General features: G+C 39.0%; 1 non-coding gene across 1 annotated transcript; it reads right to left on the bottom strand.

Annotated features, from left to right (window-relative positions):
* Positions 1-13900: 13900 nt before the first annotated feature.
* On the bottom strand, positions 13901-14033 carry LOC112623962. The gene has a single exon (XR_003119299.1). It is a non-coding gene; the product is annotated as a small nucleolar RNA SNORA70 (small nucleolar RNA).
* Between the last annotated feature and the right edge of the window lie 407 nt (positions 14034-14440).

The following is a 14440-nucleotide window of genomic DNA, read 5'->3' as shown; positions in this document are numbered from 1 at the left end:
CTTGCTTTTGGGTGCCCTGGAGATGATTGAAGATCTGAGTCATAGGGAAGGCTCAAATGGAGGCTCTAGGGAGTAGGTTCTGACTTCCAGAAACTAAGACAGGAATAGCATCAGTGGGCTACAGATCTTTGGTATCCCAGGAGCAATTATACTCCTTTAAAAGGTAAAGGCAATATAGGTAAACAAAGTGAGAGAGAGCAAGCTATATTTACTTGAACTGTAGTTTCTCCAAGGGCCAACCTTGGCCAAACAGGATGAAATTAACTCTGAATTCCTCCCAGTGAGCTCCCAGTAAAGGGGTGTTGAGTGGATTAGGGAATGATGAACAAACAGCCCCAGGTCCAGGTTGAATTTATTTGCTCCATAAACCTGGCTTGGTTGAATCCAATGATGGCCTTTAGAGACTTCCAGGGACTCAGCAACGCCAACGTGTGTTGTTCTTCCCCTGTCTGATTCAAGGTCTACCACAAAAAGGGTGGGGGGGAGAGAGAGAGAGCTTAAAAAAGTTTAATATAGTATAGGACAAGTCATAACTGTGTTTTTATAGTTCCATCAAGAATGTGCCACACTTTCCTTGGGGTTAGCTAAAGGGATTTGTGTGTGTGTGTGTATTTGAGTGGACATCCACGCAAACTTTCTTCAGAAGGTACTTTTTGTTTAAAAAAGTTTTATCTTTTTCTGTCTGGAATGAGATACTTTCAACTGGAATTTTAAAAAAAATTATTAACATCCTTGCTGATGTAGATAGGGAAGAGATGATCCTTAAGAAAAAGCCTTTCCAGATTGTGTTTATTGCAGCATATTTTTAAATGAACTGCATTATCTGTTTAGAATGTACTGCATATAATTTGACTCCCATAAAAATGAACTGCCAAAGTGGAATGTTTTAGTAACAATTAGTAAATTGAAACAATACAAACTTATGCTAAAAAAGTAGTGTCTTTCAAAAATGGAAATAACAATAAAAAATTTTAATAACCCTGTCTGTGCCAGAAAATAAATATGAAGTTAAAAAAAATCACTAAATAGCACACTTAAATCACATCTAAATAAGAAAATTAAAGTTGGTGAAAATGTACTTACTCTCTTTTAAAAAAATAATTATCAGTTAGCCTTTTGACATCATACTGCCTTAATATCAAAGACTAGAACACAGATCAGCATTTTTTTTTCTGTAAAAGGTGGGTAAATATTTTAGCATTTATTGGCCAAGAAGCTAAATTGAGTATAAGGTGCCTACTTACATAGCAAAAGAGAACACACGTTTCCACAATTTTAATTGATGAAATTAAAAATATAATGGAGTACAATTTTCTGTAATACAATTTTGCTAAGAAGAGGAATTGATTTTTTTAAAAGAACATTTTACTAACAGATGTTTAACATTGGTGTTCCATATCCTCTAATGGATTGTAAATATTTTTCTCTATAAACCTTTCATAGCTCCTGGACTATACAGAAACAGGCTATTGGCTAGATTTTGCCTGTTGGCTATCGTTTGTTGATCTTGGGCTAGATACCCAAGAGAAGACCAGCAAAAGCATTGTCCACGAAAGAGCAAGCAATAGTTAATCAGTAACAGCTGCTGGCTACTGCTTCCTACGTATGGGCTGTTGCTGGGATCCTGGGTCTTGATAGCGGCACTGTGCACTAGTTTTAAATAACAGAGAGTCCTTCACGTAAATTTGGAATCATTGTTTTAGCAGGTATTGGGAGTAATGTGAAAATGACAGTAAGCGTCCTCATATAAGAAAAAGAACCTAGCACAGGGCAGTGTGAGCTGAGAACATCCAACACAGAAGGGAAAAGAAGAGGCTTTCTGAATGGGCAAAAGAAGAGGAATTCCTGTCATGTCAGTGGCAAAGAGTAATATAGCCTGTTTCTCAATGAGGAGGAACTAGAAATTTAAATCGGATCTTACCTAGAATTGTGTATGTTTGTGTTCATGTTAATCGTTAGTAAAAGAAATTATCACTATTATTTCAGAATATATGGTGGCTTCAGTTGTTACTTATCAATCCCTTTGCCATCTTTATGAAGTCCTAAGTGAAGAAAATACCTGTGTACACAGTATATAGAGCCAGTTATATGTTGGTACCTACTGGAGTCAAGGTTCTGAGCTTCAAAGTGAGCAAAAACATATTAGCAGCCATGAACCCACCTTCTCAGACTCCTTTCCAAGGTGTATTAACATGACTCAAATCTGTTCTATAGCAGTGTCTTAACTTGTCCACATCCAGGTTCTATTTCACATATGGGGATCCATTAAACATATATGTATATATTTTTTTTCCAAGGCGAAGTAATTTATTGATTCAAAAACCTTCAATCATTTGTGTATTTAATCCCCTTTTCATATTTTTAATCTCCCAGGTAAAAACATTCTTTTTAAGGAAAGAACTCATTCTCTAGAGTCAGGCAGCTGGGTTTGAATCTTGAAGCTACCATATGTGACCTTGAGCAAGTTTCTTATTTTTCTCTGTATGAGTTGCTTCAGCTGTAAAATGAAGATGACAGTTTTTTTGTGAGTATTAAATGGCTTTTTGTTTTTTTGTTTTGTATTAAATGAGTTAATCTAGGTAAACTGTTTAGCATATTGCCAGGCATATATGTACACCATAAATGTAATCTATTTGTATTCGTTATTATTATCCAATTAACCTATGATATTTATCACAATTCTAATATCATTTTTGACATCAAATAAATAGATACTTAATTTAACAAACTGATTCACAAATATTTACCTAACACTTACTCTGTGCCAGGCAGTACTGTAGGCACTGGAGACATAGCATGAACAAAGTAGGTACATACTCATCGTCTTGAGGGCCTTTAATCTTGGTGGGAGGAGGAAAAAGCAGAGAATAAAAAAAAATACAATAAAACAAAATGTATCCTATGTCAGGTGACAATAAATACTATGGGGAGAATTAACCCAGGAGTATGATAGGAAATGTTGAGGGAGGAAAGGTTGCAAGTTAAAAAAACAGGCTGGGTGATCTGAGAAGTCTTCCTGGATATGGTCGCATTTTCCTCTAAAGGGTTGAGAAGCCTGGGCTAGAGTTCCCAGAATTAGCAAATAAAAATACAGGATGTCCAGTTAAAGTTGATCAGTCATCCTATATTTTATCTGGCAACTATACTTGGTAATGAGGAATGCACTGGGAGTCTTGAATCTTCCTCTGGGATAAAGGGCAAATGTGTTTCAGTGATAAATTTTGATGGGAAGAGGGTGTCATAGGTTGTGGAATGAAGAACATTGCAGAGCCCTGGGGCTCCATTTGCTCTGCTGCAGAGGCCTGGTCAGGGCTATCTTATTCTGAGTCATTGAGGTTTGGGGATTTCTCTTAGATTCTTGACTGTGGGTGAGTGGAAGGTAGAACATGTTGGAGCTCTAAGACTTCCTCTTAACCCCTGACATTTGTTGCTTAGGGTCACATAAAGTCAGACGGAAAATGATCTTGGATGTCAGGTACAGGCAATACCATTTTCCCCCTAAAACCAAATCTATTTTATTTATTTATTACTTATTTATTTAATTTTAGTATTTTTTCAGGCAATACCATTTTCAGGAAACAGACCCAGAAATGTCACACACATTGTTTAATATCAAGAAAATAGTGCTTCTTTGAACCAGCATTATTGATTTAGATGCTCGAAAGGTCAGTGAGCTTCAAGAAAAAGATCCTCCATATACGATGTTCCATTTTTTTCTGTAATTTCTTTTTAAATTTTTTTATTATTTTATTTTACTTTAAATTCTAGGATACACATGTAGGATGTACAGGTTTGTCACATAGGTAAACATGTGCCATGGTGGTTTGCTACACCTGTCAACTCATCACCTAGTTATTAAGCCCAGCATGCATTAGCTATTTTCTGTGTAATTTCTCCCCCATAGTTCAGTATAGCAAAATTTTCCCCAGAAGCATGATGTTGATAGTTGGTAACAGTACAACAGTACAACAGTTGATAGTTGGTAACAGTTTCTGCTGTAATTTTGCTTGTAATGATTCAATACTGCTCTCTTAGACAGTGAGGGGGAGAGTTGGCTTCTTCTTGGCTCTTGGAAGTATGGTGGTGGTGTTATTATTGCATGACATTTAAAGATGGAGATGGCTTACTTGAACATGAGGGCAGGAGTTTGTGTCCATTTTGTTCATTTTTGAAAGTTCAGTTTCTAGAAGAGTGCTTAGTAAATTACTAGGTACTCAGTCAATATGTTCTGAGTAACAAATAAGTATTTCCAGTATTATAAGATTTTTTTAAATGCAGAACCTGGTTTTTGTCAAGTCACTTTAAAATAACGCTTATTTGTGTACTTCTGCCTAAAAAGAGTATGTTAGAGATTTCTTCTTGCAAATGCTGTAAAAATGAATGCCACAGTGGTTAGAATAGGCCCAGAGACTGACTGCTGAGTTAATCCTTGCTTCCTGTTTCCTAGCTGTATTTTTTTTCCTTATCTTTGCACCTCTGTTCACTCTTCTTTAAAGTTGGGATGATAATAACAGTGTAATATTAGTACCTCCTCTGTCACCAAATTTTTGAAATAAGTTGATATATAAAGCACTTAGATTAGCGGCTGCCCCATACAAGGTACTCGAATATTAGCTATTAATATTTTAATCTCATATTATCCCTAGTACACTTTCCAGCACATGGTTTATTTTTCTGTAATAATTTTTGAGTGACTAATAATGTTTCTCTATTAGAAAAAATGTAAACTACTTCAATATTTAGAGTCCTTTTTTAAGATATTGAAAAGGAGTAAAAGAGTATAATGGTTAAAAATATCACCACTTGACTAGTCTAGGCATTAATAATACCTTTGAGAGAGAGGGTGGGCTGAGTAAATCATGAAGATAAATATAACTTTTTCATTGACCTCTCTCAGGAGCTGGAGAGCAAACATATTTCTGTGGGAAGGAGGCAGTGCCTTCCTCTTCTAATCATAGATCATGTCCACCTTGGCAAGTTCAGGGCCTTTCATGGGATTTTATTGTTGGGAATCCAAAGAAAACACAGTTGAGAGTGAGGTCTCTGAGGGTGGCTTGTCAAGATGAATGTCTGCACCATTTTCCTCTTACAACTATGCCTACGCACAAAGTATATCATAGAGGTAAGTGACTCTATCCTTAATCTATCACAGTTTGCTCTCTTTCTCCCATGCCAATAAATTCACCGTGGCTAAATTTACTGATGTTCTTCTTAATAGTCAAACCCCATAGTCCCTCCTCAGCCCCCCATCTTGATTCTTTGAAGTGTTTCCAGCATGTTATCCTTTGTGAAACTATGTCCTTGAAGTCTCAGACAATCCCCTTTCACCTCATCTTCTTCTCTAGCCACCCTTTCCTTCTCATTTCCCTGTGGCATCTCCTCTTTGCTTCCCTATTATGTGTTTATGGTTTGGGGTTCTGTATTTAGTCTTCTCTTCACATAATTTCATCTTCACCTATGTCTTGCAGTATTGTGTATTAATTAGTGTAGTAGACTGATTAAATGGATTCCAATGATATCAGGTCCCAATCCTTGGAATCTATAGATGCTACTTTATTTGCTGGGGTGGGCATCTTTGTAATTAAGTTAATGCTCTTCAGATGGAGGGATTACTCCGCATTATCCTGGGTTATCCAGGTAGGCCCTGAATGCCATGATTCAGTGTCCTTATAAGAAGAGTGAGGGAGATTTGATATAGACAGGAGGGGAGAAGGCAACGTAACCACAGAGGCAGTGATTGCAACAATGCTATCATGATTCAAGAAATGCCATCAGCCATCTGAAACTGGAAGAGGCAAGAAATGGAGTCTCCCCTAGCATCTCCAGAGGGAGGGTGCTTGCCAATACCATGATTTTGACCCTGTGATACTGATTTTAGGCTTTTGGCCTCCAGAACTGTAAGAAAATAATCTGTTATTTTAAACCCAAGTTTGTGGTAACTTGTTACAGGCACCACAAGAAAGGAATACAACTAAAAAATATAAAATGGGTGGCTTTAATTACTATCTTTTTTCTGAGTGTCAGATCCACATAACCAAACACCTGCTGGACATCCCTACCAGCTTTTCCCTTTAACAATGGAGCTAGCCATTACTGAGCACTTGCAATGAAGGGCTTTAGGCACTGTTCTAAAGCCCTTCAGAAATGTTACCTCATTTAATACTCACTAAAACCTTATTAGGTAGATACTTTATTATCCCTGCTTTATAATGAAGGAACTGAGTCACAGATAATTTAAGCAGCTTGCTCAAGGTTGTAAATATGGTAAATGCTAGAGCTGGAATTTGGGTCCCGGCCTGATCTGGCTTCAGAGCCAACACTAATGACAATGATGCCTCAAATTGCGTGATGTCTCAGGTTACTCAGAGTCTGTGCCTTGCCCAGGCAGCAGTGTACAGGACCTCTGAGGACAGATCACTTTAGATGAATTCAGAGTCGTTACTACCTGCCAGGTGCTTAGTGCCAGTCACTTGCAACCATTACCAGGGGCAACTTGCTGTTTTCTGTTCAAATATTAAACTATCAAAATCTGAGACAAGAAAGTTTCCCAAATCTCATGCAACTTCAGAGATGGATCCTATACCAGGAGGACCACCTGAGCCAGACAGGAATTCTTGTGGCCTCCTAAAAGTCTCATGTTTATTGATAAACTCTGTTCATAGAGTGCTGTGGCTGTCATGTTGCCACGGTCACTTTCGCTGTGTTACCATTGGGCTGTGGGAGCAAAGTAAAAAAGTTGAAATTGAAATAATCCCTTTAAGCATTTATGGAGTTTGATCCTGTCAGGCCTCTGAGCCCAAGCCAAGCCATCACATCACCTGTGACTTGCACGTATATGCCCAGATGGCCTGAAGTAACTGAAGAATCACAAAAGAAGTGCAAATGCCCTGCCCCGCCTTAACCGATGACATTCCACCACAAAAGAAGTGAAAATGGCCGGTCCTTGCCTTAAGCGACGATATTATCTTGTGAAATTCCTTTTCCTGGTTCAACATGGCTCAAAAAGCTCCCCCACTGAGCACCTTGTGACCCCCCACTCCTGCCCGCCACAGAACAACCCCCCTTTGACTGTAATTTTCATTTACCTACCCAAATCCTATAAAACAGCCCCACCTTTATCTCCCTTCGCTGACTCTCTTTTCGGACTCAGCCCGCCTGCACCCAGGTGAAATAAACAGCCATGTTGCTCACACAAAGCCTGTTTGGTGGCCTCTTCACATGGACGCGCATGACAGATCTTCCATGCTGTGTTTGGTAATCTGGAGTCCTGGCTGTTCAATATTCCCTTTCTAGTTCCTCCTTTATAGTTATCACTTGAAATGTGAACAATAATAAAATAGCTACAATATCTTAGTTATCTACTAGGTGCCAAGTGATATACATACACTATCCGTTTAATCTTTTTCACAGTTATACAAATAAAATATTTTTGCCATTTTATGTATAAGAATAACAAACACTTAGAGAGGCTAATTTGTCCCGGCTCACACAGCTAGTTAGTGACAGAGTAGAGTTTGGATTCAGAGAAGCAATTAAAATTATTGAACTGAATAAGATTAAAGACAATTGCTTCCTCAGGTCACTTTGGGCAGGGCTGAGGAAGGGGGCAGGAAAGAACCAGGTTCTTCATAGTTCAGGAAGAGGACAGTTCCAGTTTCTTCTGCATTCTCCAAAGAGCCAAATATTGTGATTTCTGCCTGAGATTGCTTCATGCTTGGACACAATGGACTTTAGTAATAGTGCTGATATTATTTTTGTTATGTAAGTCTTTATAGCATGCAGTGCTTCTGTCTAAAAGAGCTCTTTCTGTAAGCATGGGAGGGCAGGAACTCACCTTCATCCTCAGAATCCTATGGGGCTAATTCCTTTGTGCAGAGGTAGATTTTCTGTGAAGCTAAAGAAGTTTACATCTTCAGGGACTCTCACTTGCTTGGGCATATGCTTTTCTAATATTTGAAAGTGTAAAACATTTTAGCCACAATTAAGACTGCAGTTAAGGCTGAGTGTGGTGACTCACACTTGTCATCCCAGCTACTTGGGAGGCTAAAACAGGAGTATAATTGCTTCAGCCCAGGAGTTCAAGGTTACAGTGAGCTATGATCACACCACTGTACTCCAGCCTGGTGACAGTGACACCTTCTAAAAACAAACAAACAAACAAAAAACCTGCAGTCTCTTTTCATATGAATTCTTTTCCTTGCCTTTTCGTGTTGGATAGTCTCAGACTGGCTGTGGACATTTTCGAGATTTGGCTAATGGGAAATTAAATTGGGAGTCTCTCTATTTGAGTTTAGTGAGATGGATTTACGTGGTCTGCAGTCATTTTCTTTCTTTTTTTTTTTTTTAATTTATTTATTATTATTATACTTTAAGTTGTAGGGTACATGTGCATAACGTGCAGGTTTGTTACATATGTATACTTGTGCCATGTTGGTCTGCTGCACCCATCAATTCGTCATTTACATCAGGTATAACTCCCAATGCAATCCCTCCCCCCTCCCCCCTCCCCATGATAGGCCCCGGTGTGTGATGTTCCCCTTCCTGAGTCCAAGTGATCTCATTGTTCAGTTCCCACCTATGAGTGAGAACATGCGGTGTTTGGTTTTCTGTTCTTGTGATAGTTTGCTAAGAATGATGGTTTCCAGCTGCATCCATGTCCCTACAAAGGACGCAAACTCATCCTTTTTTATGGCTGCATAGTATTCCATGGTGTATATGTGCCACATTTTCTTAATCCAATCTGTCACTGATGGACATTTGGTGCAGTCATTTTCAGGTATAGTAATAATTATTGCTACCTGTCCACGTGCAGGAATACTTCCAGAAATCCTCTTCCCACTCATCTGGGATCACAGAATGAAGACACAGTGATTGTAATACTATATGAACATGTTGTGCTGTGCCAGAAGTATATGGGCAGTAGAGGAGAAAGGAGACTTGAACATTTTTCAAGTCATCATAACAAAAAATTGTAAGCAAACGTTTTGAATCTCATCAATGCCGTGTTAAGTCAGAAAAGTCAGAAATCCTCTCCTACCATACATAGGGGTGCAATCAACGAGTATGCAATCAAGAAGAAAAAAGTAGAAAAAAATGTACGATGAATCAGGAAGTTAATAAATAAATATTTTTCTGGATTTTTTTGATGTTTGTGGTATTTGTTAGCTGTTTATATGTATACTTTGTGGTGATTTCTCATCTTAACTAAATATTCACACATATCTATTACTTATAATTTTTTTATTCTATTAAAGAGGGCCCCCATAATTATATAATCTTATGTAATCTGCCCTTGCCAATACAGGATTTAAACGTGCACTAACTAATTAGACTCTTCACTGAATCTTGGTGACAGGAGGGAGGAGGAAGAATCCAGACAGGTGGGCTGCCAGGGGAGTGGCTTCGGAACTAGACCAGGACATGGGCTCTCTTGCTCTGGTGTAAGCAGGGCCGGTCCCACATGTTGTCTTGGTCCCCATGCCTGACTCATATGGTCATCTTTTTTCAACAAGGCCAGTGTAATGAACAGATAGCTGTCAGCACTACAAAGGAGGGAAGACTACCCCACCCGCTACCACATCTCTTCTCCACCTCCTGTGCTGGCCTAAAGTATTAGAACTAGAGGCACATTCCTTTGGGTTTGGTAAGTTTTTTAGTCACTGAGAATAAAATTAAAAGCAAATGTTTTACAAACAATTTCATCATAAGTCAATATTAAATATCCCTTAGTCCCGAGGTTTAGGAATGTTGATAAGGACGATGATGATAACCTACCAATTTCTGAACATTTACTATGCCTCAGGCAATGTGCTGCACAGTGTAATGTGTGGCATCTCAGTCAATCCTGCAACAGGAGGAAACTGAAGTTTATAGGGTGTCATGCAGCTCTAAGTGACTAACGAGATAAAGGCACAAAAATAGTTAAATGACAAATTATGAGGCAAAGGCTTTAAAATTTCAGGTATTTCTCAATTATGCCTTGGGCTGGTCCTTCCCTTTGCTGTTTTCCTCAACTCTAGTAAAATGCTGATCACTACCTCTCTTACTCACAAGGAACAGAGTAGAATATATATGTGGGGTTTAAAAAATTAACCCCCAGGCAATGAAAATATGTTTTCTTCAGCATAAGAAACAAAATTGGTATTAAACACCAAACGACACCTGGATTGCAGAAAAAAATCAATTACCAAGGGGGAAAAGGTTTGCAAGACAGCTAGAGCTAGGCAGTTAAACATTAGCATTCAATGGTTTGAAGTGTTTGGGTTTTGCAATGGTGTGGTTTGGAAGCTTTCCAGCAGAAAAGCTATTTTCTTTCAAGAGGATAACTCTCTGCAACATTTTCTTTGCTGAAATAATGTGATCCTTAATGACGTCTTATATGACCCAAACTTTAAATAGACCCTATTATTTTAGCTGACCTCATTCTAACCAGGTTTTTACAGGTCAGCCATGAACTATCAACAGCTTCCTGATAATTAATCCTACTTGCCCAAATAACTGTTAGCCTGTTAGCCTTATCTATGCTAAGAGGAAGCTTTTCTATGCACCAGACTTCCTCAGTGAATAAAACACAAACTGAAATTCTGCAGAGAGGGCCAACATTGTGAGGTTTGAGAATGAAGAAACAGATTGAAGATTACGACGCTTCCCTGTCTTCCAGCTCCTTACTTGCTGAAATTCTGTGGTTCATCTGGCACAGGAATGGCTTTACTGTAGAGTCAGCAGCACAACTGCTCAGATCAGGAGTGGTTCTCTGGATGACTATCAAGATCCATGGACGACAACAACATACGCAGTTACCTAAGTGGTCTGGATTGCTCTAAGAAGCAATGGGGGAAGATATCTCAAGTAGCCACTAGAGTTGTTTCCACTAGGGTTTAATTTTGTGCCATTAGAGGCTCATTCTTTTGACTCTGAAGAGCTCTAAGATTCTACTAGGAAAATACAGCTGCAGTCTTTGGTTGTCACCTACTCAAATGCAAGACTGGTGTTTGATAAAAGGAGGGAAAAGAGGCATGCTGTTATAACTGATGCTGTCAGGACTCCAGGAAGAAGAAAGGTGATGAAATAACAAAATTGCTTTCTTCATTTGGTGAAGGGAGTAAGGAGCTCATGCTGGTCCCATCTAGCAATTTGTAAATGGGTTGTTTGAACATATGGGTCTTAACATGTTCATAGATTGTGGGTGTGTGTTTGTGTGTGTAAAATGAAAAGGCTTATTATTAGATGTAGCCTTTTGTCAGCATAGTATAAAGTTCCTCAGGTAAGGGCATGCTTGTAATTAAAGGATTTCTGCATCTGCTAATTGCCCATGACATGTGCCTTTTCTTTCCAAGTCACATTTCTGATTTTCAATAATGATTTATTACTAACCTGTTTTCTCATCAGGTTAAAAGCATGTCCCAAATGGTTTAAATCCAATGTGCTCCAGTACATATAAAGAGACTTATTAAGATGATCTTTTCTAAGAAAGGTAATTGTATCTTACATTATACAAAACAAAACATAAACATGACATATAGTCCAGTGCAGTGTGCATTTTCATTTCTCACTGTGGCAATGATGTGAATTTTTGGACATGTTTATGGTGGTGACTTTATACATTAAACTGAGCAGAGACCAGATTGCATTGTGAAGTTTAGCAAAGCTAGAATTGAAAACTCAGAAGCCCAAGAAACATTCTTCAGAAGGCATGAAGACTGAGTAGATGTAGGATTTAATATTTCCTGCATGGTTTGGAAATATTCTGGATTTGTTTCTAAACCTTGCTAGACATATGTCAATGACTCAGAAAAGTCATGCTCAACAGAGAGGTGAGAGAATGACCTACTGGTGACCATCAGGTTCTGTTTCAATTTTTAAAATATGTATCCTTCAGAAAAAAAATGGCAGGTTACATGTCATTTTCCAATGTTAATGGTTCAATTTTACTAGATTTTTACTATGCTTAAGTTATTATAATTTTTCTTAAAGAATAGGTGGAACATAAACATAAGAATGTGAAACTTAAAATACATCACAGGACTCTGTTTCCTCTTTTTTTTATGTCTCCTTTTAGGTGACCTCTTCCATTTCCATGTATCTGAAGACATCTTTACCTTCTTTCTTTTACCATCACCACTTGTCTAGGCCAGTGCCTTTTTGATCACTATGAAGAATAACAAAATCACTTCACAATATAATCCAGTACTTGCAAATGCATGCCTATATGCACAAAAATTTGAGAGGAACTGTTATGAAATGATGTGGTGGTCTCTGATATTTTCTTTCTTTCTTTCTTTTTTTGACAGACTCTCGCACTATTGCCCAGGCTGGCGTGTAGTGGTGGGATCTTGGCTGACTGCAACCTCCACCTCCCGTATTCAAGTGATTCTCATGTCTCAGCCTCCCAAGTAGCTGGGATTACAGGTGCCTGCCATCATGCCTAGCTAACTTTTGTATTTTTAGTAGAGGTGGGGTTTTGCCATGTTGGCCAGGTTGGTCTCAAACTCCTGGCCTCAAGTGATCCACCTGCCTTGGCCTCCCAAAGTGCTGAGATTACAGGTGTGAGCCACTGTGCCTGGCTGATTTTTTCTATTGTACATTATTCTCTTTCAATGATATTGTGTGTTAAGACCACTAAAATGACTGTATAACACTGATGGGTTGTGACCTATAGTTTAGATAGCAGTAATCTAAAATAGCATCACCATTTGCCCAGATATCTGCAGCAGTCTATTAACCCGTTTCTCTTCTATTTTTCCCTCATGAATTCCCCATACGGCAGCAAAAAGGATCTCAAAAGATAAATCCAATCATGCAACTCTCCTGCTCAAAGCCTTCAATAGCTTCTTACACTTACACAAAAAAATCTAAACTCTTTCAAACTCCTCACCACACCTACATGATCTGACCTTTGACATTCTGTTCAGCCTAATCTCATGCCATCTCTCCCTTCCTCTGCATGCTCTGGTTCCACAGAACACATTTCAGTTCCTCCAGTACAAGAGATTCTTGCCTGCCTGGGTACAAATTGCTCCCTCTGCCAGGAACACTCTTTCCCCAATTTCTCATGACTGGCTGGTGTTTACTCTTTAGTCTGGTCTTATTTTCTCTACAAAGACACCTTTTTTAACCATCCCAGTTACAGTGGATCATTCCTTCTTATTTTTTATTTCAACCCATTGTTTGAACACTTACACTTGGAAAGATGGAAAGAAAATATCACAGCTAGAAAACTGACCAAATAACAGGCAGGATGGGGGTGGGTAGAGGACTCACAGCAAGAGATAGTGGAGTCTTTTAGGGCTGGATGTGTTCATCTTAGGATTAAGGACTTAAAACTTTGGAACTATGACTTTGCACAATGTATCTTGCCTATAATGCCTGCCTTTTCATTTTTGTGTAATATCGAATTGTATTAATTTAGAAAATTCTACATGCCTCTACTTTGCTAAGAAGGATGAAGGAAAGAAAGGGTTTGGTTACACATATGCTAACAATTTTTTTTTTTTGACAGGAAGTACTGTTGAGCCTAAGAGGCGGCAGAACAGTGGAAGCCTTCCTGAGTGCAGGGCCTGCCACTTGTTCAGGAGCCATGACTGGGGATGCTTTTGACCCCACAGCCATCTGAGATAAGCCACTTCTCAACTACCATGTCTTCAGATTCATCCACATGAAACTTGATAGAGCCCCATTTCTTTGAGATGTGGCCAGGTAACTTAAACTTGGTCCTGTGTAGGAACTCAATCACATGCTCCTTGTTCTGCACCTTGGTATGGATGGACATGATGACTTGGCCGATGTAAATTGTGGCCATGGTACCCTGGGGCTTTCCAGAGATACCCTTCACACCTGTTTGGAGCCTACACTGGGAACAGTGTAAGGTCAAAGGTCGGAGACATAAACATACATTGGAAACGGCTGTCTCCTATGTTCTTTAGAGCAACCCATATAAGAAACAAGCTATGTATATGACAAAGGAGGCTGTTGTTTGTAGCCATTACACCGAGCCCCTGTGAGGAAAGGAGTGCAGCTGGCTTAATTGACTGCAGAAGATGAATAATTTTAAAAGTCTGCTGAGTCCCAGAATTCGGGGTGACAGTGGTAATCAGAGTGACAGAACTCTAGAGAAAGGCAGTGTTCATAGAAAGGAGTCAGAGGTTGCTGGTGGGGTCTGCTCCCACCAGCTGGAGGTTCTTTTCTTGATTCAGAACTCACAGAGTTTTATGTGGTGTTTTAATAAGAAAGATGTTTCCATCCTTGAACCATCGCTTCTCTAGCTTGGAGGTCCTTCCTGTGCTATAAAGATCACAGATAATTTGCTGGCTTTGTACAAGGGCAGTACTGTTGAAAGGGACCTGCAAGCTTCTTTGTCCTAGGGACTAAAAGTCCCTATTTCTGCCCCAGCAGTTCCAAATCTATAAACAGATATTTTCACATGATATCACTCCTCACCAGT

The sequence above is a fragment of the Theropithecus gelada genome, chromosome 4 (genome assembly GCF_003255815.1).
Source record: "Theropithecus gelada isolate Dixy chromosome 4, Tgel_1.0, whole genome shotgun sequence".
Lineage (NCBI taxonomy): Eukaryota > Metazoa > Chordata > Mammalia > Primates > Cercopithecidae > Theropithecus > Theropithecus gelada.
Note: the sequence above shows the minus strand (reverse complement) of the source record. Positions and strands in the feature narration are given on the sequence as shown.